The sequence below is a fragment of the Pungitius pungitius genome, chromosome 2 (assembly GCF_949316345.1).
Source record: "Pungitius pungitius chromosome 2, fPunPun2.1, whole genome shotgun sequence".
Lineage (NCBI taxonomy): Eukaryota > Metazoa > Chordata > Actinopteri > Perciformes > Gasterosteidae > Pungitius > Pungitius pungitius.
Genome location: NC_084901.1, coordinates 946016 through 961987, shown reverse-complemented (window position 1 = coordinate 961987; position 15972 = coordinate 946016). Strand labels below are relative to the sequence as shown.

The window sequence follows — 15972 nt, the reverse complement described above, 5'->3', positions numbered from 1 at the left end:
ATAAAAGTAGTTTGACATGTCAGAAGTGGGATTTGAACCCACGCCTCCAATTGGAGACCAGAAGTCTTTTTTGCTGAGAACAGAGTCGAAACTTAAGTCTGGCGCCTTAGACCACTCGGCCATCCTGACATTTGAACTGATGTATTAAAAAACGATAAATATACCATCTAAAAACCAGCATGTCCAAATGAGTCAGTGTCCAGAGTGAATCATAAAAGTAGTTTGACATGTCAGAAGTGGGATTTGAACCCACGCCTCCAATCGGAGACCAGAAGCCTCTTTCCTGAGAAAGGTTTCCAACCTTGAGTCTGGCGCCTTAGACCACTCGGCCATCCTGACTTTAGCAGTGCAGTGTTGAAAAACGATGAATATACCACCTAAAAAAGCAGCATGTCCAAATGAGTCAGTGTCCAGAGTGAATCATAAAAGTAGTTTGACATGTCAGAAGTGGGATTTGAACCCACGCCTCCAATCGGAGACCAGAAGCCTCTTTCCTGAGAAAGGTTTCCAACCTTGAGTCTGGCGCCTTAGACCACTCGGCCATCCTGACTTTAGCAGTCCAGTGTTGAAAAACGATGAATATACCACCTAAAAAAGCAGCATGTCCAAATGAGTCAGTGTCCAGAGTGAATCATAAAAGTAGTTTGACATGTCAGAAGTGGGATTTGAACCCACGCCTCCAATCGGAGACCAGAAGCCTCTTTCCTGAGAAAGGTTTCCAACCTTAAGTCTGGCGCCTTAGACCACTCGGCCATCCTGACATTTGAACTGATGTATTAAAAAACGATAAATATACCATCTAAAAACCAGCATGTCCAAATGAGTCAGTGTCCAGAGTGAATCATAAAAGTAGTTTGACATGTCAGAAGTGGGATTTGAACCCACGCCTCCAATCGGAGACCAGAAGCCTCTTTCCTGAGAAAGGTTTCCAACCTTGAGTCTGGCGCCTAAAAGACCACTCGGCCATCCTGACATTAGCAGTGCAGTGTTGAAAAACGATGAATATACCACCTAAAAAAGCAGCATGTCCAAATGAGTCAGTGTCCAGAGTGAATCATAAAAGCAGTTTGACATGTCAGAAGTGGGATTTGAACCCACGCCTCCAATCGGAGACCAGAAGCCTCTTTCCTGAGAAAGGTTTCCAACCTTGAGTCTGGCGCCTTAGACCACTCGGCCATCCTGACATTAGCAGTGCAGTGTTGAAAAACGATGAATATACCACCTAAAAAAGCAGCATGTCCAAATGAGTCAGTGTCCAGAGTGAATCATAAAAGCAGTTTGACATGTCAGAAGTGGGATTTGAACCCACGCCTCCAATCGGAGACCAGAAGCCTCTTTCCTGAGAAAGGTTTCCAACCTTGAGTCTGGCGCCTTGGACCACTCGGCCATCCTGACTTTAGCAGTGCAGTGTTGAAAAACGATGAATATACCACGTAAAAAAGCAGCATGTCCAAATGAGTCAGTGTCCAGAGTGAATCATAAAAGTAGTTTGACATGTCAGAAGTGGGATTTGAACCCACGCCTCCAATTGGAGACCAGAAGTCTTTTTTGCTGAGAACAGAGTCGAAACTTAAGTCTGGCGCCTTAGACCACTCGGCCATCCTGACATTTGAACTGATGTATTAAAAAACGATAAATATACCATCTAAAAAGCAGCATGTCCAAATGAGTCAGTGTCCACAGTGAATCATAAAAGTAGTTTGACATGTCAGAAGAGGGATTTGAACCCACGCCTCCAATCAGAGAGACCAGAAGCCTCTTTCCTGAGAAAGGTTTCCAACCTTGAGTCTGGCGCCTTAGACCACTCGGCCATCCTGACATTAGCAGTGCAGTGTTGAAAAACGATGAATATACCACGTAAAAAAGCAGCATGTCCAAATGAGTCAGTGTCCAGAGTGAATCATAAAAGTAGTTTGACATGTCAGAAGTGGGATTTGAACCCACGCCTCCAATTGGAGACCAGAAGTCTTTTTTGCTGAGAACAGAGTCGAAACTTAAGTCTGGCGCCTTAGACCACTCGGCCATCCTGACATTTGAACTGATGTATTAAAAAACGATAAATATACCATCTAAAAACCAGCATGTCCAAATGAGTCAGTGTCCAGAGTGAATCATAAAAGTAGTTTGACATGTCAGAAGTGGGATTTGAACCCACGCCTCCAATCGGAGACCAGAAGCCTCTTTCCTGAGAAAGGTTTCCAACCTTGAGTCTGGCGCCTTAGACCACTCGGCCATCCTGACTTTAGCAGTGCAGTGTTGAAAAACGATGAATATACCACCTAAAAAAGCAGCATGTCCAAATGAGTCAGTGTCCAGAGTGAATCATAAAAGTAGTTTGACATGTCAGAAGTGGGATTTGAACCCACGCCTCCAATCGGAGACCAGAAGCCTCTTTCCTGAGAAAGGTTTCCAACCTTGAGTCTGGCGCCTTAGACCACTCGGCCATCCTGACTTTAGCAGTCCAGTGTTGAAAAACGATGAATATACCACCTAAAAAAGCAGCATGTCCAAATGAGTCAGTGTCCAGAGTGAATCATAAAAGTAGTTTGACATGTCAGAAGTGGGATTTGAACCCACGCCTCCAATCGGAGACCAGAAGCCTCTTTCCTGAGAAAGGTTTCCAACCTTAAGTCTGGCGCCTTAGACCACTCGGCCATCCTGACATTTGAACTGATGTATTAAAAAACGATAAATATACCATCTAAAAACCAGCATGTCCAAATGAGTCAGTGTCCAGAGTGAATCATAAAAGTAGTTTGACATGTCAGAAGTGGGATTTGAACCCACGCCTCCAATCGGAGACCAGAAGCCTCTTTCCTGAGAAAGGTTTCCAACCTTGAGTCTGGCGCCTAAAAGACCACTCGGCCATCCTGACATTAGCAGTGCAGTGTTGAAAAACGATGAATATACCACCTAAAAAAGCAGCATGTCCAAATGAGTCAGTGTCCAGAGTGAATCATAAAAGCAGTTTGACATGTCAGAAGTGGGATTTGAACCCACGCCTCCAATCGGAGACCAGAAGCCTCTTTCCTGAGAAAGGTTTCCAACCTTGAGTCTGGCGCCTTAGACCACTCGGCCATCCTGACATTAGCAGTGCAGTGTTGAAAAACGATGAATATACCACCTAAAAAAGCAGCATGTCCAAATGAGTCAGTGTCCAGAGTGAATCATAAAAGCAGTTTGACATGTCAGAAGTGGGATTTGAACCCACGCCTCCAATCGGAGACCAGAAGCCTCTTTCCTGAGAAAGGTTTCCAACCTTGAGTCTGGCGCCTTGGACCACTCGGCCATCCTGACTTTAGCAGTGCAGTGTTGAAAAACGATGAATATACCACGTAAAAAAGCAGCATGTCCAAATGAGTCAGTGTCCAGAGTGAATCATAAAAGTAGTTTGACATGTCAGAAGTGGGATTTGAACCCACGCCTCCAATTGGAGACCAGAAGTCTTTTTTGCTGAGAACAGAGTCGAAACTTAAGTCTGGCGCCTTAGACCACTCGGCCATCCTGACATTTGAACTGATGTATTAAAAAACGATAAATATACCATCTAAAAACCAGCATGTCCAAATGAGTCAGTGTCCAGAGTGAATCATAAAAGTAGTTTGACATGTCAGAAGTGGGATTTGAACCCACGCCTCCAATCGGAGACCAGAAGCCTCTTTCCTGAGAAAGGTTTCCAACCTTGAGTCTGGCGCCTTAGACCACTCGGCCATCCTGACTTTAGCAGTGCAGTGTTGAAAAACGATGAATATACCACCTAAAAAAGCAGCATGTCCAAATGAGTCAGTTTCCAGAGTGAATCATAAAAGTAGTTTGACATGTCAGAAGTGGGATTTGAACCCACGCCTCCAATCGGAGACCAGAAGCCTCTTTCCTGAGAAAGGTTTCCAACCTTGAGTCTGGCGCCTTAGACCACTCGGCCATCCTGACATTAGCACTGCAGTGTTAAAAAACGATGAATATACCACCTAAAAAAGCAGCATGTCCAAATGAGTCAGTGTCCAGAGTGAATCATAAAAGTAGTTTGACATGTCAGAAGTGGGATTTGAACCCACGCCTCCAATTGGAGACCAGAAGTCTTTTTTGCTGAGAACAGAGTCGAAACTTAAGTCTGGCGCCTTAGACCACTCGGCCATCCTGACATTTGAACTGATGTATTAAAAAACGATAAATATACCATCTAAAAAGCAGCATGTCCAAATGAGTCAGTGTCCAGAGTGAATCATAAAAGTAGTTTGACATGTCAGAAGTGGGATTTGAACCCACGCCTCCAATCGGAGACCAGAAGCCTCTTTCCTGAGAAAGGTTTCCAACCTTGAGTCTGGCGCCTTAGACCACTCGGCCATCCTGACTTTAGCAGTGCAGTGTTGAAAAACGATGAATATACCACCTAAAAAAGCAGCATGTCCAAATGAGTCAGTGTCCAGAGTGAATCATAAAAGCAGTTTGACATGTCAGAAGTGGGATTTGAACCCACGCCTCCAATCGGAGACCAGAAGCCTCTTTCCTGAGAAAGGTTTCCAACCTTGAGTCTGGCGCCTTAGACCACTCGGCCATCCTGACATTAGCACTGCAGTGTTAAAAAACGATGAATATACCACCTAAAAAAGCAGCATGTCCAAATGAGTCAGTGTCCAGAGTGAATCATAAAAGCAGTTTGACATGTCAGAAGTGGGATTTGAACCCACGCCTCCAATCGGAGACCAGAAGCCTCTTTCCTGATAAAGGTTTCCAACCTTGAGTCTGGCGCCTTAGACCACTCGGCCATCCTGACATTAGCACTGCAGTGTTAAAAAACGATGAATATACCACCTAAAAAAGAAGCATGTCCAAATGAGTCAGTGTCCAGAGTGAATCATAAAAGTAGTTTGACATGTCAGAAGTGGGATTTGAACCCACGCCTCCAATTGGAGACCAGAAGTCTTTTTTGCTGAGAACAGAGTCGAAACTTAAGTCTGGCGCCTTAGACCACTCGGCCATCCTGACATTTGAACTGATGTATTAAAAAACGATAAATATACCATCTAAAAAGCAGCATGTCCAAATGAGTCAGTGTCCACAGTGAATCATAAAAGTAGTTTGACATGTCAGAAGAGGGATTTGAACCCACGCCTCCAATCGGAGAGACCAGAAGCCTCTTTCCTGAGAAAGGTTTCCAACCTTGAGTCTGGCGCCTTAGACCACTCGGCCATCCTGACATTAGCAGTGCAGTGTTGAAAAACGATGAATATACCACCTAAAAAAGCAGCATGTCCAAATGAGTCAGTGTCCAGAGTGAATCATAAAAGTAGTTTGACATGTCAGAAGTGGGATTTGAACCCACGCCTACAATTGGAGACCAGAAGTCTTTTTTGCTGAGAACAGAGTCGAAACTTAAGTCTGGCGCCTTAGACCACTCGGCCATCCTGACATTTGAACTGATGTATTAAAAAACGATAAATATACCATCTAAAAACCAGCATGTCCAAATGAGTCAGTGTCCAGAGTGAATCATAAAAGTAGTTTGACATGTCAGAAGTGGGATTTGAACCCACGCCTCCAATCGGAGACCAGAAGCCTCTTTCCTGAGAAAGGTTTCCAACCTTGAGTCTGGCGCCTTAGACCACTCGGCCATCCTGACTTTAGCAGTGCAGTGTTGAAAAACGATGAATATACCACCTAAAAAAGCAGCATGTCCAAATGAGTCAGTTTCCAGAGTGAATCATAAAAGTAGTTTGACATGTCAGAAGTGGGATTTGAACCCACGCCTCCAATCGGAGACCAGAAGCCTCTTTCCTGAGAAAGGTTTCCAACCTTGAGTCTGGCGCCTTAGACCACTCGGCCATCCTGACATTAGCACTGCAGTGTTAAAAAACGATGAATATACCACCTAAAAAAGCAGCATGTCCAAATGAGTCAGTGTCCAGAGTGAATCATAAAAGTAGTTTGACATGTCAGAAGTGGGATTTGAACCCACGCCTCCAATTGGAGACCAGAAGTCTTTTTTGCTGAGAACAGAGTCGAAACTTAAGTCTGGCGCCTTAGACCACTCGGCCATCCTGACATTTGAACTGATGTATTAAAAAACGATAAATATACCATCTAAAAAGCAGCATGTCCAAATGAGTCAGTGTCCAGAGTGAATCATAAAAGTAGTTTGACATGTCAGAAGTGGGATTTGAACCCACGCCTCCAATCGGAGACCAGAAGCCTCTTTCCTGAGAAAGGTTTCCAACCTTGAGTCTGGCGCCTTAGACCACTCGGCCATCCTGACTTTAGCAGTGCAGTGTTGAAAAACGATGAATATACCACCTAAAAAAGCAGCATGTCCAAATGAGTCAGTGTCCAGAGTGAATCATAAAAGCAGTTTGACATGTCAGAAGTGGGATTTGAACCCACGCCTCCAATCGGAGACCAGAAGCCTCTTTCCTGAGAAAGGTTTCCAACCTTGAGTCTGGCGCCTTAGACCACTCGGCCATCCTGACATTAGCACTGCAGTGTTAAAAAACGATGAATATACCACCTAAAAAAGCAGCATGTCCAAATGAGTCAGTGTCCAGAGTGAATCATAAAAGTAGTTTGACATGTCAGAAGTGGGATTTGAACCCACGCCTCCAATTGGAGACCAGAAGTCTTTTTTGCTGAGAACAGAGTCGAAACTTAAGTCTGGCGCCTTAGACCACTCGGCCATCCTGACATTTGAACTGATGTATTAAAAAACGATAAATATACCATCTAAAAAGCAGCATGTCCAAATGAGTCAGTGTCCACAGTGAATCATAAAAGTAGTTTGACATGTCAGAAGTGGGATTTGAACCCACGCCTCCAATCGGAGACCAGAAGCCTCTTTCCTGAGAAAGGTTTCCAACCTTGAGTCTGGCGCCTTAGACCACTCGGCCATCCTGACTTTAGCAGTGCAGTGTTGAAAAACGATGAATATACCACCTAAAAAAGCAGCATGTCCAAATGAGTCAGTTTCCAGAGTGAATTATAAAAGTAGTTTGACATGTCAGAAGTGGGATTTGAACCCACGCCTCCAATCGGAGACCAGAAGCCTCTTTCCTGAGAAAGGTTTCCAACCTTGAGTCTGGCGCCTTAGACCACTCGGCCATCCTGACATTAGCACTGCAGTGTTAAAAAACGATGAATATACCACCTAAAAAAGCAGCATGTCCAAATGAGTCAGTGTCCAGAGTGAATCATAAAAGTAGTTTGACATGTCAGAAGTGGGATTTGAACCCACGCCTCCAATTGGAGACCAGAAGTCTTTTTTGCTGAGAACAGAGTCGAAACTTAAGTCTGGCGCCTTAGACCACTCGGCCATCCTGACATTTGAACTGATGTATTAAAAAACGATAAATATACCATCTAAAAAGCAGCATGTCCAAATGAGTCAGTGTCCAGAGTGAATCATAAAAGTAGTTTGACATGTCAGAAGTGGGATTTGAACCCACGCCTCCAATCGGAGACCAGAAGCCTCTTTCCTGAGAAAGGTTTCCAACCTTGAGTCTGGCGCCTTAGACCACTCGGCCATCCTGACTTTAGCAGTGCAGTGTTGAAAAACGATGAATATACCACCTAAAAAAGCAGCATGTCCAAATGAGTCAGTGTCCAGAGTGAATCATAAAAGCAGTTTGACATGTCAGAAGTGGGATTTGAACCCACGCCTCCAATCGGAGACCAGAAGCCTCTTTCCTGAGAAAGGTTTCCAACCTTGAGTCTGGCGCCTTAGACCACTCGGCCATCCTGACATTAGCAGTGCAGTGTTAAAAAACGATGAATATACCACCTAAAAAAGCAGCATGTCCAAATGAGTCAGTGTCCAGAGTGAATCATAAAAGTAGTTTGACATGTCAGAAGTGGGATTTGAACCCACGCCTCCAATCGGAGACCAGAAGCCTCTTTCCTGAGAAAGGTTTCCAACCTTGAGTCTGGCGCCTAAAAGTCCACTCGGCCATCCTGACATTAGCAGTGCAGTGTTGAAAAACGATGAATATACCACCTAAAAAAGCAGCATGTCCAAATGAGTCAGTGTCCAGAGTGAATCATAAAAGCAGTTTGACATGTCAGAAGTGGGATTTGAACCCACGCCTCCAATCGGAGACCAGAAGCCTCTTTCCTGAGAAAGGTTTCCAACCTTGAGTCTGGCGCCTTAGACCACTCGGCCATCCTGACATTAGCAGTGCAGTGTTGAAAAACGATGAATATACCACGTAAAAAAGCAGCATGTCCAAATGAGTCAGTGTCCAGAGTGAATCATAAAAGCAGTTTGACATGTCAGAAGTGGGATTTGAACCCACGCCTCCAATCGGAGACCAGAAGCCTCTTTCCTGAGAAAGGTTTCCAACCTTGAGTCTGGCGCCTTGGACCACTCGGCCATCCTGACTTTAGCAGTGCAGTGTTGAAAAACGATGAATATACCACCTAAAAAAGCAGCATGTCCAAATGAGTCAGTGTCCAGAGTGAATCATAAAAGTAGTTTGACATGTCAGAAGTGGGATTTGAACCCACGCCTCCAATCGGAGACCAGAAGCCTCTTTCCTGAGAAAGGTTTCCAACCTTGAGTCTGGCGCCTTAGACCACTCGGCCATCCTGACATTAGCACTGCAGTGTTAAAAAACGATGAATATACCACCTAAAAAAGCAGCATGTCCAAATGAGTCAGTGTCCAGAGTGAATCATAAAAGTAGTTTGACATGTCAGAAGTGGGATTTGAACCGACGCCTCCAATTGGAGACCAGAAGTCTTTTTTGCTGAGAACAGAGTCGAAACTTAAGTCTGGCGCCTTAGACCACTCGGCCATCCTGACATTTGAACTGATGTATTTAAAAACGATAAATATACCATCTAAAAAGCAGCATGTCCAAATGAGTCAGTGTCCAGAGTGAATCATAAAAGTAGTTTGACATGTCAGAAGTGGGATTTGAACCGAGCCTCCAATCGGAGACCAGAAGCCTCTTTCCTGAGAAAGGTTTCCAACCTTGAGTCTGGCGCCTTAGACCACTCGGCCATCCTGACATTAGCACTGCAGTGTTAAAAAACGATGAATATACCACCTAAAAAAGCAGCATGTCCAAATGAGTCAGTGTCCAGAGTGAATCATAAAAGCAGTTTGACATGTCAGAAGTGGGATTTGAACCCACGCCTCCAATCGGAGACCAGAAGCCTCTTTCCTGATAAAGGTTTCCAACCTTGAGTCTGGCGCCTTAGACCACTCGGCCATCCTGACATTAGCACTGCAGTGTTAAAAAACGATGAATATACCACCTAAAAAAGAAGCATGTCCAAATGAGTCACTGTCCAGAGTGAATCATAAAAGTAGTTTGACATGTCAGAAGTGGGATTTGAACCCACGCCTCCAATTGGAGACCAGAAGTCTTTTTTGCTGAGAACAGAGTCGAAACTTAAGTCTGGCGCCTTAGACCACTCGGCCATCCTGACATTTGAACTGATGTATTAAAAAACGATAAATATACCATCTAAAAACCAGCATGTCCAAATGAGTCAGTGTCCACAGTGAATCATAAAAGTAGTTTGACATGTCAGAAGTGGGATTTGAACCCACGCCTCCAATCGGAGACCAGAAGCCTCTTTCCTGAGAAAGGTTTCCAACCTTAAGTCTGGCGCCTTAGACCACTCGGCCATCCTGACATTTGAACTGATGTATTAAAAAACGATAAATATACCATCTAAAAACCAGCATGTCCAAATGAGTCAGTGTCCAGAGTGAATCATAAAAGTAGTTTGACATGTCAGAAGTGGGATTTGAACCCACGCCTACAATCGGAGACCAGAAGCCTCTTTCCTGAGAAAGGTTTCCAACCTTGAGTCTGGCGCCTAAAAGACCACTCGGCCATCCTGACATTAGCAGTGCAGTGTTGAAAAACGATGAATATACCACCTAAAAAAGCAGCATGTCCAAATGAGTCAGTGTCCAGAGTGAATCATAAAAGCAGTTTGACATGTCAGAAGTGGGATTTGAACCCACGCCTCCAATCGGAGACCAGAAGCCTCCTTCCTGAGAAAGGTTTCCAACCTTGAGTCTGGCGCCTTAGACCACTCGGCCATCCTGACATTAGCAGTGCAGTGTTGAAAAACGATGAATATACCACCTAAAAAAGCAGCATGTCCAAATGAGTCAGTGTCCAGAGTGAATCATAAAAGCAGTTTGACATGTCAGAAGTGGGATTTGAACCCACGCCTCCAATCGGAGACCAGAAGCCTCTTTCCTGAGAAAGGTTTCCAACCTTGAGTCTGGCGCCTTGGACCACTCGGCCATCCTGACTTTAGCAGTGCAGTGTTGAAAAACGATGAATATACCACCTAAAAAAGCAGCATGTCCAAATGAGTCAGTGTCCAGAGTGAATCATAAAAGTAGTTTGACATGTCAGAAGTGGGATTTGAACCCACGCCTCCAATCGGAGACCAGAAGCCTCTTTCCTGAGAAAGGTTTGCAACCTTGAGTCTGGCGCCTTAGACCACTCGGCCATCCTGACATTAGCACTGCAGTGTTAAAAAACGATGAATATACCACCTAAAAAAGCAGCATGTCCAAATGAGTCAGTGTCCAGAGTGAATCATAAAAGTAGTTTGACATGTCAGAAGTGGGATTTGAACCGACGCCTCCAATTGGAGACCAGAAGTCTTTTTTGCTGAGAACAGAGTCGAAACTTAAGTCTGGCGCCTTAGACCACTCGGCCATCCTGACATTTGAACTGATGTATTTAAAAACGATAAATATACCATCTAAAAAGCAGCATGTCCAAATGAGTCAGTGTCCAGAGTGAATCATAAAAGTAGTTTGACATGTCAGAAGTGGGATTTGAACCCACGCCTCCAATCGGAGACCAGAAGCCTCTTTCCTGAGAAAGGTTTCCAACCTTGAGTCTGGCGCCTTAGACCACTCGGCCATCCTGACATTAGCACTGCAGTGTTAAAAAACGATGAATATACCACCTAAAAAAGCAGCATGTCCAAATGAGTCAGTGTCCAGAGTGAATCATAAAAGCAGTTTGACATGTCAGAAGTGGGATTTGAACCCACGCCTCCAATCGGAGACCAGAAGCCTCTTTCCTGATAAAGGTTTCCAACCTTGAGTCTGGCGCCTTAGACCACTCGGCCATCCTGACATTAGCACTGCAGTGTTAAAAAACGATGAATATACCACCTAAAAAAGAAGCATGTCCAAATGAGTCAGTGTCCAGAGTGAATCATAAAAGTAGTTTGACATGTCAGAAGTGGGATTTGAACCCACGCCTCCAATTGGAGACCAGAAGTCTTTTTTGCTGAGAACAGAGTCGAAACTTAAGTCTGGCGCCTTAGACCACTCGGCCATCCTGACATTTGAACTGATGTATTAAAAAACGATAAATATACCATCTAAAAAGCAGCATGTCCAAATGAGTCAGTGTCCACAGTGAATCATAAAAGTAGTTTGACATGTCAGAAGAGGGATTTGAACCCACGCCTCCAATCGGAGAGACCAGAAGCCTCTTTCCTGAGAAAGGTTTCCAACCTTGAGTCTGGCGCCTTAGACCACTCGGCCATCCTGACATTTGAACTGATGTATTAAAAAACGATAAATATACCATCTAAAAACCAGCATGTCCAAATGAGTCATGAGTTGAACCCACGCCTCCAATCGGAGACCAGAAGCCTCTTTCCTGAGAAAGGTTTCCAACCTTGAGTCTGGCGCCTAAAAGACCACTCGGCCATCCTGACATTAGCAGTGCAGTGTTGAAAAACGATGAATATACCACCTAAAAAAGCAGCATGTCCAAATGAGTCAGTGTCCAGAGTGAATCATAAAAGCAGTTTGACATGTCAGAAGTGGGATTTGAACCCACGCCTCCAATCGGAGACCAGAAGCCTCTTTCCTGAGAAAGGTTTCCAACCTTGAGTCTGGCGCCTTAGACCACTCGGCCATCCTGACATTAGCAGTGCAGTGTTGAAAAACGATGAATATACCACGTAAAAAAGCAGCATGTCCAAATGAGTCAGTGTCCAGAGTGAATCATAAAAGCAGTTTGACATGTCAGAAGTGGGATTTGAACCCACGCCTCCAATCGGAGACCAGAAGCCTCTTTCCTGAGAAAGGTTTCCAACCTTGAGTCTGGCGCCTTGGACCACTCGGCCATCCTGACTTTAGCAGTGCAGTGTTGAAAAACGATGAATATACCACCTAAAAAAGCAGCATGTCCAAATGAGTCAGTGTCCAGAGTGAATCATAAAAGTAGTTTGACATGTCAGAAGTGGGATTTGAACCCACGCCTCCAATCGGAGACCAGAAGCCTCTTTCCTGAGAAAGGTTTCCAACCTTGAGTCTGGCGCCTTAGACCACTCGGCCATCCTGACATTAGCACTGCAGTGTTAAAAAACGATGAATATACCACCTAAAAAAGCAGCATGTCCAAATGAGTCAGTGTCCAGAGTGAATCATAAAAGTAGTTTGACATGTCAGAAGTGGGATTTGAACCGACGCCTCCAATTGGAGACCAGAAGTCTTTTTTGCTGAGAACAGAGTCGAAACTTAAGTCTGGCGCCTTAGACCACTCGGCCATCCTGACATTTGAACTGATGTATTTAAAAACGATAAATATACCATCTAAAAAGCAGCATGTCCAAATGAGTCAGTGTCCAGAGTGAATCATAAAAGTAGTTTGACATGTCAGAAGTGGGATTTGAACCGAGCCTCCAATCGGAGACCAGAAGCCTCTTTCCTGAGAAAGGTTTCCAACCTTGAGTCTGGCGCCTTAGACCACTCGGCCATCCTGACATTAGCACTGCAGTGTTAAAAAACGATGAATATACCACCTAAAAAAGCAGCATGTCCAAATGAGTCAGTGTCCAGAGTGAATCATAAAAGCAGTTTGACATGTCAGAAGTGGGATTTGAACCCACGCCTCCAATCGGAGACCAGAAGCCTCTTTCCTGATAAAGGTTTCCAACCTTGAGTCTGGCGCCTTAGACCACTCGGCCATCCTGACATTAGCACTGCAGTGTTAAAAAACGATGAATATACCACCTAAAAAAGAAGCATGTCCAAATGAGTCACTGTCCAGAGTGAATCATAAAAGTAGTTTGACATGTCAGAAGTGGGATTTGAACCCACGCCTCCAATTGGAGACCAGAAATCTTTTTTGCTGAGAACAGAGTCGAAACTTAAGTCTGGCGCCTTAGACCACTCGGCCATCCTGACATTTGAACTGATGTATTAAAAAACGATAAATATACCATCTAAAAACCAGCATGTTCAAATGAGTCAGTGTCCACAGTGAATCATAAAAGTAGTTTGACATGTCAGAAGTGGGATTTGAACCCACGCCTCCAATCGGAGACCAGAAGCCTCTTTCCTGAGAAAGGTTTCCAACCTTAAGTCTGGCGCCTTAGACCACTCGGCCATCCTGACATTTGAACTGATGTATTAAAAAACGATAAATATACCATCTAAAAACCAGCATGTCCAAATGAGTCAGTGTCCAGAGTGAATCATAAAAGTAGTTTGACATGTCAGAAGTGGGATTTGAACCCACGCCTACAATCGGAGACCAGAAGCCTCTTTCCTGAGAAAGGTTTCCAACCTTGAGTCTGGCGCCTAAAAGACCACTCGGCCATCCTGACATTAGCAGTGCAGTGTTGAAAAACGATGAATATACCACCTAAAAAAGCAGCATGTCCAAATGAGTCAGTGTCCAGAGTGAATCATAAAAGCAGTTTGACATGTCAGAAGTGGGATTTGAACCCACGCCTCCAATCGGAGACCAGAAGCCTCTTTCCTGAGAAAGGTTTCCAACCTTGAGTCTGGCGCCTTAGACCACTCGGCCATCCTGACATTAGCAGTGCAGTGTTGAAAAACGATGAATATACCACGTAAAAAAGCAGCATGTCCAAATGAGTCAGTGTCCAGAGTGAATCATAAAAGCAGTTTGACATGTCAGAAGTGGGATTCGAACCCACGCCTCCAATCGGAGACCAGAAGCCTCTTTCCTGAGAAAGGTTTCCAACCTTGAGTCTGGCGCCTTGGACCACTCGGCCATCCTGACTTTAGCAGTGCAGTGTTGAAAAACGATGAATATACCACCTAAAAAAGCAGCATGTCCAAATGAGTCAGTGTCCAGAGTGAATCATAAAAGTAGTTTGACATGTCAGAAGTGGGATTTGAACCCACGCCTCCAATCGGAGACCAGAAGCCTCTTTCCTGAGAAAGGTTTGCAACCTTGAGTCTGGCGCCTTAGACCACTCGGCCATCCTGACATTAGCACTGCAGTGTTAAAAAACGATGAATATACCACCTAAAAAAGCAGCATGTCCAAATGAGTCAGTGTCCAGAGTGAATCATAAAAGTAGTTTGACATGTCAGAAGTGGGATTTGAACCGACGCCTCCAATTGGAGACCAGAAGTCTTTTTTGCTGAGAACAGAGTCGAAACTTAAGTCTGGCGCCTTAGACCACTCGGCCATCCTGACATTTGAACTGATGTATTTAAAAACGATAAATATACCATCTAAAAAGCAGCATGTCCAAATGAGTCAGTGTCCAGAGTGAATCATAAAAGTAGTTTGACATGTCAGAAGTGGGACTTGAACCCACGCCTCCAATCGGAGACCAGAAGCCTCTTTCCTGAGAAAGGTTTCCAACCTTGAGTCTGGCGCCTTAGACCACTCGGCCATCCTGACATTAGCACTGCAGTGTTAAAAAACGATGAATATACCACCTAAAAAAGCAGCATGTCCAAATGAGTCAGTGTCCAGAGTGAATCATAAAAGCAGTTTGACATGTCAGAAGTGGGATTTGAACCCACGCCTCCAATCGGAGACCAGAAGCCTCTTTCCTGATAAAGGTTTCCAACCTTGAGTCTGGCGCCTTAGACCACTCGGCCATCCTGACATTAGCACTGCAGTGTTAAAAAACGATGAATATACCACCTAAAAAAGAAGCATGTCCAAATGAGTCAGTGTCCAGAGTGAATCATAAAAGTAGTTTGACATGTCAGAAGTGGGATTTGAACCCACGCCTCCAATTGGAGACCAGAAGTCTTTTTTGCTGAGAACAGAGTCGAAACTTAAGTCTGGCGCCTTAGACCACTCGGCCATCCTGACATTTGAACTGATGTATTAAAAAACGATAAATATACCATCTAAAAAGCAGCATGTCCAAATGAGTCAGTGTCCACAGTGAATCATAAAAGTAGTTTGACATGTCAGAAGAGGGATTTGAACCCACGCCTCCAATCGGAGAGACCAGAAGCCTCTTTCCTGAGAAAGGTTTCCAACCTTGAGTCTGGCGCCTTAGACCACTCGGCCATCCTGACATTAGCAGTGCAGTGTTGAAAAACGATGAATATACCACCTAAAAAAGCAGCATGTCCAAATGAGTCAGTGTCCAGAGTGAATCATAAAAGTAGTTTGACATGTCAGAAGTGGGATTTGAACCCACGCCTCCAATTGGAGACCAGAAGTCTTTTTTGCTGAGAACAGAGTCGAAACTTAAGTCTGGCGCCTTAGACCACTCGGCCATCCTGACATTTGAACTGATGTATTAAAAAACGATAAATATACCATCTAAAAAGCAGCATGTCCAAATGAGTCAGTGTCCACAGTGAATCATAAAAGTAGTTTGACATGTCAGAAGAGGGATTTGAACCCACGCCTCCAATCGGAGAGACCAGAAGCCTCTTTCCTGAGAAAGGTTTCCAACCTTGAGTCTGGCGCCTTAGACCACTCGGCCATCCTGACATTAGCTGTGCAGTGTTGAAAAACGATGAATATACCACCTAAAAAAGCAGCATGTCCAAATGAGTCAGTGTCCAGAGTGAATCATAAAAGTAGTTTGACATGTCAGAAGTGGGATTTGAACCCACGCCTCCAATTGGAGACCAGAAGTCTTTTTTGCTGAGAACAGAGTCGAAACTTAAGTCTGGCGCCTTAGACCACTCGGCCATCCTGACATTTGAACTGATGTATTAAAAAACGATAAATATACCATCTAAAAAGC

The 15972-nt window shown here is 44.4% G+C and overlaps 66 non-coding genes across 66 annotated transcripts; all 66 read right to left on the bottom strand.

Annotated features, from left to right (window-relative positions):
* Positions 1–17: 17 nt before the first annotated feature.
* trnal-uaa (transfer RNA leucine (anticodon UAA)) lies at positions 18–129 on the bottom strand. Its single transcript has 2 exons — positions 92–129; positions 18–63 (listed from the first exon to the last, which is right to left on the bottom strand). It is a non-coding gene; the product is annotated as a tRNA-Leu (tRNA).
* Positions 130–228: 99 nt separating this feature from the next.
* Positions 229–339, bottom strand: trnal-caa (transfer RNA leucine (anticodon CAA)). The gene is made up of 2 exons: positions 302–339; positions 229–274 (listed from the first exon to the last, which is right to left on the bottom strand). It is a non-coding gene; the product is annotated as a tRNA-Leu (tRNA).
* Positions 340–439: 100 nt separating this feature from the next.
* trnal-caa (transfer RNA leucine (anticodon CAA)) lies at positions 440–550 on the bottom strand. The gene is made up of 2 exons: positions 513–550; positions 440–485 (listed from the first exon to the last, which is right to left on the bottom strand). It is a non-coding gene; the product is annotated as a tRNA-Leu (tRNA).
* Positions 551–650: 100 nt separating this feature from the next.
* On the bottom strand, positions 651–761 carry trnal-uaa (transfer RNA leucine (anticodon UAA)). The gene is made up of 2 exons: positions 724–761; positions 651–696 (listed from the first exon to the last, which is right to left on the bottom strand). It is a non-coding gene; the product is annotated as a tRNA-Leu (tRNA).
* A 99-nt stretch (positions 762–860) lies between these two features.
* On the bottom strand, positions 861–973 carry trnal-caa (transfer RNA leucine (anticodon CAA)). The gene is made up of 2 exons: positions 934–973; positions 861–906 (listed from the first exon to the last, which is right to left on the bottom strand). It is a non-coding gene; the product is annotated as a tRNA-Leu (tRNA).
* A 100-nt stretch (positions 974–1073) lies between these two features.
* On the bottom strand, positions 1074–1184 carry trnal-caa (transfer RNA leucine (anticodon CAA)). The gene is made up of 2 exons: positions 1147–1184; positions 1074–1119 (listed from the first exon to the last, which is right to left on the bottom strand). It is a non-coding gene; the product is annotated as a tRNA-Leu (tRNA).
* Positions 1185–1284: 100 nt separating this feature from the next.
* Positions 1285–1395, bottom strand: trnal-caa (transfer RNA leucine (anticodon CAA)). Its single transcript has 2 exons — positions 1358–1395; positions 1285–1330 (listed from the first exon to the last, which is right to left on the bottom strand). It is a non-coding gene; the product is annotated as a tRNA-Leu (tRNA).
* A 100-nt stretch (positions 1396–1495) lies between these two features.
* trnal-uaa (transfer RNA leucine (anticodon UAA)) lies at positions 1496–1607 on the bottom strand. Its single transcript has 2 exons — positions 1570–1607; positions 1496–1541 (listed from the first exon to the last, which is right to left on the bottom strand). It is a non-coding gene; the product is annotated as a tRNA-Leu (tRNA).
* Positions 1608–1919: 312 nt separating this feature from the next.
* trnal-uaa (transfer RNA leucine (anticodon UAA)) lies at positions 1920–2031 on the bottom strand. The gene is made up of 2 exons: positions 1994–2031; positions 1920–1965 (listed from the first exon to the last, which is right to left on the bottom strand). It is a non-coding gene; the product is annotated as a tRNA-Leu (tRNA).
* A 99-nt stretch (positions 2032–2130) lies between these two features.
* trnal-caa (transfer RNA leucine (anticodon CAA)) lies at positions 2131–2241 on the bottom strand. The gene is made up of 2 exons: positions 2204–2241; positions 2131–2176 (listed from the first exon to the last, which is right to left on the bottom strand). It is a non-coding gene; the product is annotated as a tRNA-Leu (tRNA).
* A 100-nt stretch (positions 2242–2341) lies between these two features.
* On the bottom strand, positions 2342–2452 carry trnal-caa (transfer RNA leucine (anticodon CAA)). The gene is made up of 2 exons: positions 2415–2452; positions 2342–2387 (listed from the first exon to the last, which is right to left on the bottom strand). It is a non-coding gene; the product is annotated as a tRNA-Leu (tRNA).
* Positions 2453–2552: 100 nt separating this feature from the next.
* On the bottom strand, positions 2553–2663 carry trnal-uaa (transfer RNA leucine (anticodon UAA)). The gene is made up of 2 exons: positions 2626–2663; positions 2553–2598 (listed from the first exon to the last, which is right to left on the bottom strand). It is a non-coding gene; the product is annotated as a tRNA-Leu (tRNA).
* Positions 2664–2762: 99 nt separating this feature from the next.
* trnal-caa (transfer RNA leucine (anticodon CAA)) lies at positions 2763–2875 on the bottom strand. The gene is made up of 2 exons: positions 2836–2875; positions 2763–2808 (listed from the first exon to the last, which is right to left on the bottom strand). It is a non-coding gene; the product is annotated as a tRNA-Leu (tRNA).
* A 100-nt stretch (positions 2876–2975) lies between these two features.
* Positions 2976–3086, bottom strand: trnal-caa (transfer RNA leucine (anticodon CAA)). The gene is made up of 2 exons: positions 3049–3086; positions 2976–3021 (listed from the first exon to the last, which is right to left on the bottom strand). It is a non-coding gene; the product is annotated as a tRNA-Leu (tRNA).
* Positions 3087–3186: 100 nt separating this feature from the next.
* On the bottom strand, positions 3187–3297 carry trnal-caa (transfer RNA leucine (anticodon CAA)). Its single transcript has 2 exons — positions 3260–3297; positions 3187–3232 (listed from the first exon to the last, which is right to left on the bottom strand). It is a non-coding gene; the product is annotated as a tRNA-Leu (tRNA).
* A 100-nt stretch (positions 3298–3397) lies between these two features.
* Positions 3398–3509, bottom strand: trnal-uaa (transfer RNA leucine (anticodon UAA)). The gene is made up of 2 exons: positions 3472–3509; positions 3398–3443 (listed from the first exon to the last, which is right to left on the bottom strand). It is a non-coding gene; the product is annotated as a tRNA-Leu (tRNA).
* A 99-nt stretch (positions 3510–3608) lies between these two features.
* Positions 3609–3719, bottom strand: trnal-caa (transfer RNA leucine (anticodon CAA)). The gene is made up of 2 exons: positions 3682–3719; positions 3609–3654 (listed from the first exon to the last, which is right to left on the bottom strand). It is a non-coding gene; the product is annotated as a tRNA-Leu (tRNA).
* A 100-nt stretch (positions 3720–3819) lies between these two features.
* Positions 3820–3930, bottom strand: trnal-caa (transfer RNA leucine (anticodon CAA)). Its single transcript has 2 exons — positions 3893–3930; positions 3820–3865 (listed from the first exon to the last, which is right to left on the bottom strand). It is a non-coding gene; the product is annotated as a tRNA-Leu (tRNA).
* A 100-nt stretch (positions 3931–4030) lies between these two features.
* On the bottom strand, positions 4031–4142 carry trnal-uaa (transfer RNA leucine (anticodon UAA)). The gene is made up of 2 exons: positions 4105–4142; positions 4031–4076 (listed from the first exon to the last, which is right to left on the bottom strand). It is a non-coding gene; the product is annotated as a tRNA-Leu (tRNA).
* Positions 4143–4241: 99 nt separating this feature from the next.
* trnal-caa (transfer RNA leucine (anticodon CAA)) lies at positions 4242–4352 on the bottom strand. The gene is made up of 2 exons: positions 4315–4352; positions 4242–4287 (listed from the first exon to the last, which is right to left on the bottom strand). It is a non-coding gene; the product is annotated as a tRNA-Leu (tRNA).
* Positions 4353–4452: 100 nt separating this feature from the next.
* trnal-caa (transfer RNA leucine (anticodon CAA)) lies at positions 4453–4563 on the bottom strand. Its single transcript has 2 exons — positions 4526–4563; positions 4453–4498 (listed from the first exon to the last, which is right to left on the bottom strand). It is a non-coding gene; the product is annotated as a tRNA-Leu (tRNA).
* Positions 4564–4663: 100 nt separating this feature from the next.
* trnal-caa (transfer RNA leucine (anticodon CAA)) lies at positions 4664–4774 on the bottom strand. Its single transcript has 2 exons — positions 4737–4774; positions 4664–4709 (listed from the first exon to the last, which is right to left on the bottom strand). It is a non-coding gene; the product is annotated as a tRNA-Leu (tRNA).
* A 100-nt stretch (positions 4775–4874) lies between these two features.
* On the bottom strand, positions 4875–4986 carry trnal-uaa (transfer RNA leucine (anticodon UAA)). The gene is made up of 2 exons: positions 4949–4986; positions 4875–4920 (listed from the first exon to the last, which is right to left on the bottom strand). It is a non-coding gene; the product is annotated as a tRNA-Leu (tRNA).
* A 312-nt stretch (positions 4987–5298) lies between these two features.
* trnal-uaa (transfer RNA leucine (anticodon UAA)) lies at positions 5299–5410 on the bottom strand. The gene is made up of 2 exons: positions 5373–5410; positions 5299–5344 (listed from the first exon to the last, which is right to left on the bottom strand). It is a non-coding gene; the product is annotated as a tRNA-Leu (tRNA).
* A 99-nt stretch (positions 5411–5509) lies between these two features.
* trnal-caa (transfer RNA leucine (anticodon CAA)) lies at positions 5510–5620 on the bottom strand. Its single transcript has 2 exons — positions 5583–5620; positions 5510–5555 (listed from the first exon to the last, which is right to left on the bottom strand). It is a non-coding gene; the product is annotated as a tRNA-Leu (tRNA).
* Positions 5621–5720: 100 nt separating this feature from the next.
* trnal-caa (transfer RNA leucine (anticodon CAA)) lies at positions 5721–5831 on the bottom strand. Its single transcript has 2 exons — positions 5794–5831; positions 5721–5766 (listed from the first exon to the last, which is right to left on the bottom strand). It is a non-coding gene; the product is annotated as a tRNA-Leu (tRNA).
* Positions 5832–5931: 100 nt separating this feature from the next.
* trnal-uaa (transfer RNA leucine (anticodon UAA)) lies at positions 5932–6043 on the bottom strand. Its single transcript has 2 exons — positions 6006–6043; positions 5932–5977 (listed from the first exon to the last, which is right to left on the bottom strand). It is a non-coding gene; the product is annotated as a tRNA-Leu (tRNA).
* Positions 6044–6142: 99 nt separating this feature from the next.
* On the bottom strand, positions 6143–6253 carry trnal-caa (transfer RNA leucine (anticodon CAA)). Its single transcript has 2 exons — positions 6216–6253; positions 6143–6188 (listed from the first exon to the last, which is right to left on the bottom strand). It is a non-coding gene; the product is annotated as a tRNA-Leu (tRNA).
* Positions 6254–6353: 100 nt separating this feature from the next.
* trnal-caa (transfer RNA leucine (anticodon CAA)) lies at positions 6354–6464 on the bottom strand. The gene is made up of 2 exons: positions 6427–6464; positions 6354–6399 (listed from the first exon to the last, which is right to left on the bottom strand). It is a non-coding gene; the product is annotated as a tRNA-Leu (tRNA).
* Positions 6465–6564: 100 nt separating this feature from the next.
* trnal-uaa (transfer RNA leucine (anticodon UAA)) lies at positions 6565–6676 on the bottom strand. The gene is made up of 2 exons: positions 6639–6676; positions 6565–6610 (listed from the first exon to the last, which is right to left on the bottom strand). It is a non-coding gene; the product is annotated as a tRNA-Leu (tRNA).
* Positions 6677–6775: 99 nt separating this feature from the next.
* trnal-caa (transfer RNA leucine (anticodon CAA)) lies at positions 6776–6886 on the bottom strand. Its single transcript has 2 exons — positions 6849–6886; positions 6776–6821 (listed from the first exon to the last, which is right to left on the bottom strand). It is a non-coding gene; the product is annotated as a tRNA-Leu (tRNA).
* Positions 6887–6986: 100 nt separating this feature from the next.
* trnal-caa (transfer RNA leucine (anticodon CAA)) lies at positions 6987–7097 on the bottom strand. Its single transcript has 2 exons — positions 7060–7097; positions 6987–7032 (listed from the first exon to the last, which is right to left on the bottom strand). It is a non-coding gene; the product is annotated as a tRNA-Leu (tRNA).
* A 100-nt stretch (positions 7098–7197) lies between these two features.
* On the bottom strand, positions 7198–7309 carry trnal-uaa (transfer RNA leucine (anticodon UAA)). The gene is made up of 2 exons: positions 7272–7309; positions 7198–7243 (listed from the first exon to the last, which is right to left on the bottom strand). It is a non-coding gene; the product is annotated as a tRNA-Leu (tRNA).
* Positions 7310–7408: 99 nt separating this feature from the next.
* On the bottom strand, positions 7409–7519 carry trnal-caa (transfer RNA leucine (anticodon CAA)). The gene is made up of 2 exons: positions 7482–7519; positions 7409–7454 (listed from the first exon to the last, which is right to left on the bottom strand). It is a non-coding gene; the product is annotated as a tRNA-Leu (tRNA).
* Positions 7520–7619: 100 nt separating this feature from the next.
* trnal-caa (transfer RNA leucine (anticodon CAA)) lies at positions 7620–7730 on the bottom strand. The gene is made up of 2 exons: positions 7693–7730; positions 7620–7665 (listed from the first exon to the last, which is right to left on the bottom strand). It is a non-coding gene; the product is annotated as a tRNA-Leu (tRNA).
* A 100-nt stretch (positions 7731–7830) lies between these two features.
* trnal-caa (transfer RNA leucine (anticodon CAA)) lies at positions 7831–7943 on the bottom strand. The gene is made up of 2 exons: positions 7904–7943; positions 7831–7876 (listed from the first exon to the last, which is right to left on the bottom strand). It is a non-coding gene; the product is annotated as a tRNA-Leu (tRNA).
* Positions 7944–8043: 100 nt separating this feature from the next.
* On the bottom strand, positions 8044–8154 carry trnal-caa (transfer RNA leucine (anticodon CAA)). The gene is made up of 2 exons: positions 8117–8154; positions 8044–8089 (listed from the first exon to the last, which is right to left on the bottom strand). It is a non-coding gene; the product is annotated as a tRNA-Leu (tRNA).
* Positions 8155–8254: 100 nt separating this feature from the next.
* Positions 8255–8365, bottom strand: trnal-caa (transfer RNA leucine (anticodon CAA)). The gene is made up of 2 exons: positions 8328–8365; positions 8255–8300 (listed from the first exon to the last, which is right to left on the bottom strand). It is a non-coding gene; the product is annotated as a tRNA-Leu (tRNA).
* Positions 8366–8465: 100 nt separating this feature from the next.
* trnal-caa (transfer RNA leucine (anticodon CAA)) lies at positions 8466–8576 on the bottom strand. Its single transcript has 2 exons — positions 8539–8576; positions 8466–8511 (listed from the first exon to the last, which is right to left on the bottom strand). It is a non-coding gene; the product is annotated as a tRNA-Leu (tRNA).
* A 100-nt stretch (positions 8577–8676) lies between these two features.
* trnal-uaa (transfer RNA leucine (anticodon UAA)) lies at positions 8677–8788 on the bottom strand. Its single transcript has 2 exons — positions 8751–8788; positions 8677–8722 (listed from the first exon to the last, which is right to left on the bottom strand). It is a non-coding gene; the product is annotated as a tRNA-Leu (tRNA).
* A 309-nt stretch (positions 8789–9097) lies between these two features.
* Positions 9098–9208, bottom strand: trnal-caa (transfer RNA leucine (anticodon CAA)). Its single transcript has 2 exons — positions 9171–9208; positions 9098–9143 (listed from the first exon to the last, which is right to left on the bottom strand). It is a non-coding gene; the product is annotated as a tRNA-Leu (tRNA).
* Positions 9209–9308: 100 nt separating this feature from the next.
* trnal-uaa (transfer RNA leucine (anticodon UAA)) lies at positions 9309–9420 on the bottom strand. The gene is made up of 2 exons: positions 9383–9420; positions 9309–9354 (listed from the first exon to the last, which is right to left on the bottom strand). It is a non-coding gene; the product is annotated as a tRNA-Leu (tRNA).
* A 99-nt stretch (positions 9421–9519) lies between these two features.
* Positions 9520–9630, bottom strand: trnal-uaa (transfer RNA leucine (anticodon UAA)). Its single transcript has 2 exons — positions 9593–9630; positions 9520–9565 (listed from the first exon to the last, which is right to left on the bottom strand). It is a non-coding gene; the product is annotated as a tRNA-Leu (tRNA).
* A 312-nt stretch (positions 9631–9942) lies between these two features.
* Positions 9943–10053, bottom strand: trnal-caa (transfer RNA leucine (anticodon CAA)). The gene is made up of 2 exons: positions 10016–10053; positions 9943–9988 (listed from the first exon to the last, which is right to left on the bottom strand). It is a non-coding gene; the product is annotated as a tRNA-Leu (tRNA).
* A 100-nt stretch (positions 10054–10153) lies between these two features.
* On the bottom strand, positions 10154–10264 carry trnal-caa (transfer RNA leucine (anticodon CAA)). The gene is made up of 2 exons: positions 10227–10264; positions 10154–10199 (listed from the first exon to the last, which is right to left on the bottom strand). It is a non-coding gene; the product is annotated as a tRNA-Leu (tRNA).
* A 100-nt stretch (positions 10265–10364) lies between these two features.
* On the bottom strand, positions 10365–10475 carry trnal-caa (transfer RNA leucine (anticodon CAA)). Its single transcript has 2 exons — positions 10438–10475; positions 10365–10410 (listed from the first exon to the last, which is right to left on the bottom strand). It is a non-coding gene; the product is annotated as a tRNA-Leu (tRNA).
* A 100-nt stretch (positions 10476–10575) lies between these two features.
* trnal-uaa (transfer RNA leucine (anticodon UAA)) lies at positions 10576–10687 on the bottom strand. The gene is made up of 2 exons: positions 10650–10687; positions 10576–10621 (listed from the first exon to the last, which is right to left on the bottom strand). It is a non-coding gene; the product is annotated as a tRNA-Leu (tRNA).
* Positions 10688–10786: 99 nt separating this feature from the next.
* trnal-caa (transfer RNA leucine (anticodon CAA)) lies at positions 10787–10897 on the bottom strand. The gene is made up of 2 exons: positions 10860–10897; positions 10787–10832 (listed from the first exon to the last, which is right to left on the bottom strand). It is a non-coding gene; the product is annotated as a tRNA-Leu (tRNA).
* Positions 10898–10997: 100 nt separating this feature from the next.
* Positions 10998–11108, bottom strand: trnal-caa (transfer RNA leucine (anticodon CAA)). Its single transcript has 2 exons — positions 11071–11108; positions 10998–11043 (listed from the first exon to the last, which is right to left on the bottom strand). It is a non-coding gene; the product is annotated as a tRNA-Leu (tRNA).
* Positions 11109–11208: 100 nt separating this feature from the next.
* On the bottom strand, positions 11209–11320 carry trnal-uaa (transfer RNA leucine (anticodon UAA)). Its single transcript has 2 exons — positions 11283–11320; positions 11209–11254 (listed from the first exon to the last, which is right to left on the bottom strand). It is a non-coding gene; the product is annotated as a tRNA-Leu (tRNA).
* Positions 11321–11800: 480 nt separating this feature from the next.
* trnal-caa (transfer RNA leucine (anticodon CAA)) lies at positions 11801–11911 on the bottom strand. The gene is made up of 2 exons: positions 11874–11911; positions 11801–11846 (listed from the first exon to the last, which is right to left on the bottom strand). It is a non-coding gene; the product is annotated as a tRNA-Leu (tRNA).
* A 100-nt stretch (positions 11912–12011) lies between these two features.
* On the bottom strand, positions 12012–12122 carry trnal-caa (transfer RNA leucine (anticodon CAA)). Its single transcript has 2 exons — positions 12085–12122; positions 12012–12057 (listed from the first exon to the last, which is right to left on the bottom strand). It is a non-coding gene; the product is annotated as a tRNA-Leu (tRNA).
* Positions 12123–12222: 100 nt separating this feature from the next.
* Positions 12223–12333, bottom strand: trnal-caa (transfer RNA leucine (anticodon CAA)). Its single transcript has 2 exons — positions 12296–12333; positions 12223–12268 (listed from the first exon to the last, which is right to left on the bottom strand). It is a non-coding gene; the product is annotated as a tRNA-Leu (tRNA).
* A 100-nt stretch (positions 12334–12433) lies between these two features.
* Positions 12434–12545, bottom strand: trnal-uaa (transfer RNA leucine (anticodon UAA)). Its single transcript has 2 exons — positions 12508–12545; positions 12434–12479 (listed from the first exon to the last, which is right to left on the bottom strand). It is a non-coding gene; the product is annotated as a tRNA-Leu (tRNA).
* Positions 12546–12854: 309 nt separating this feature from the next.
* On the bottom strand, positions 12855–12965 carry trnal-caa (transfer RNA leucine (anticodon CAA)). The gene is made up of 2 exons: positions 12928–12965; positions 12855–12900 (listed from the first exon to the last, which is right to left on the bottom strand). It is a non-coding gene; the product is annotated as a tRNA-Leu (tRNA).
* Positions 12966–13065: 100 nt separating this feature from the next.
* On the bottom strand, positions 13066–13177 carry trnal-uaa (transfer RNA leucine (anticodon UAA)). Its single transcript has 2 exons — positions 13140–13177; positions 13066–13111 (listed from the first exon to the last, which is right to left on the bottom strand). It is a non-coding gene; the product is annotated as a tRNA-Leu (tRNA).
* A 99-nt stretch (positions 13178–13276) lies between these two features.
* On the bottom strand, positions 13277–13387 carry trnal-uaa (transfer RNA leucine (anticodon UAA)). The gene is made up of 2 exons: positions 13350–13387; positions 13277–13322 (listed from the first exon to the last, which is right to left on the bottom strand). It is a non-coding gene; the product is annotated as a tRNA-Leu (tRNA).
* A 312-nt stretch (positions 13388–13699) lies between these two features.
* Positions 13700–13810, bottom strand: trnal-caa (transfer RNA leucine (anticodon CAA)). Its single transcript has 2 exons — positions 13773–13810; positions 13700–13745 (listed from the first exon to the last, which is right to left on the bottom strand). It is a non-coding gene; the product is annotated as a tRNA-Leu (tRNA).
* A 100-nt stretch (positions 13811–13910) lies between these two features.
* On the bottom strand, positions 13911–14021 carry trnal-caa (transfer RNA leucine (anticodon CAA)). Its single transcript has 2 exons — positions 13984–14021; positions 13911–13956 (listed from the first exon to the last, which is right to left on the bottom strand). It is a non-coding gene; the product is annotated as a tRNA-Leu (tRNA).
* A 100-nt stretch (positions 14022–14121) lies between these two features.
* On the bottom strand, positions 14122–14232 carry trnal-caa (transfer RNA leucine (anticodon CAA)). The gene is made up of 2 exons: positions 14195–14232; positions 14122–14167 (listed from the first exon to the last, which is right to left on the bottom strand). It is a non-coding gene; the product is annotated as a tRNA-Leu (tRNA).
* Positions 14233–14332: 100 nt separating this feature from the next.
* trnal-uaa (transfer RNA leucine (anticodon UAA)) lies at positions 14333–14444 on the bottom strand. The gene is made up of 2 exons: positions 14407–14444; positions 14333–14378 (listed from the first exon to the last, which is right to left on the bottom strand). It is a non-coding gene; the product is annotated as a tRNA-Leu (tRNA).
* A 99-nt stretch (positions 14445–14543) lies between these two features.
* On the bottom strand, positions 14544–14654 carry trnal-caa (transfer RNA leucine (anticodon CAA)). The gene is made up of 2 exons: positions 14617–14654; positions 14544–14589 (listed from the first exon to the last, which is right to left on the bottom strand). It is a non-coding gene; the product is annotated as a tRNA-Leu (tRNA).
* Positions 14655–14754: 100 nt separating this feature from the next.
* trnal-caa (transfer RNA leucine (anticodon CAA)) lies at positions 14755–14865 on the bottom strand. Its single transcript has 2 exons — positions 14828–14865; positions 14755–14800 (listed from the first exon to the last, which is right to left on the bottom strand). It is a non-coding gene; the product is annotated as a tRNA-Leu (tRNA).
* A 100-nt stretch (positions 14866–14965) lies between these two features.
* On the bottom strand, positions 14966–15077 carry trnal-uaa (transfer RNA leucine (anticodon UAA)). The gene is made up of 2 exons: positions 15040–15077; positions 14966–15011 (listed from the first exon to the last, which is right to left on the bottom strand). It is a non-coding gene; the product is annotated as a tRNA-Leu (tRNA).
* A 312-nt stretch (positions 15078–15389) lies between these two features.
* Positions 15390–15501, bottom strand: trnal-uaa (transfer RNA leucine (anticodon UAA)). Its single transcript has 2 exons — positions 15464–15501; positions 15390–15435 (listed from the first exon to the last, which is right to left on the bottom strand). It is a non-coding gene; the product is annotated as a tRNA-Leu (tRNA).
* A 312-nt stretch (positions 15502–15813) lies between these two features.
* On the bottom strand, positions 15814–15925 carry trnal-uaa (transfer RNA leucine (anticodon UAA)). The gene is made up of 2 exons: positions 15888–15925; positions 15814–15859 (listed from the first exon to the last, which is right to left on the bottom strand). It is a non-coding gene; the product is annotated as a tRNA-Leu (tRNA).
* Between the last annotated feature and the right edge of the window lie 47 nt (positions 15926–15972).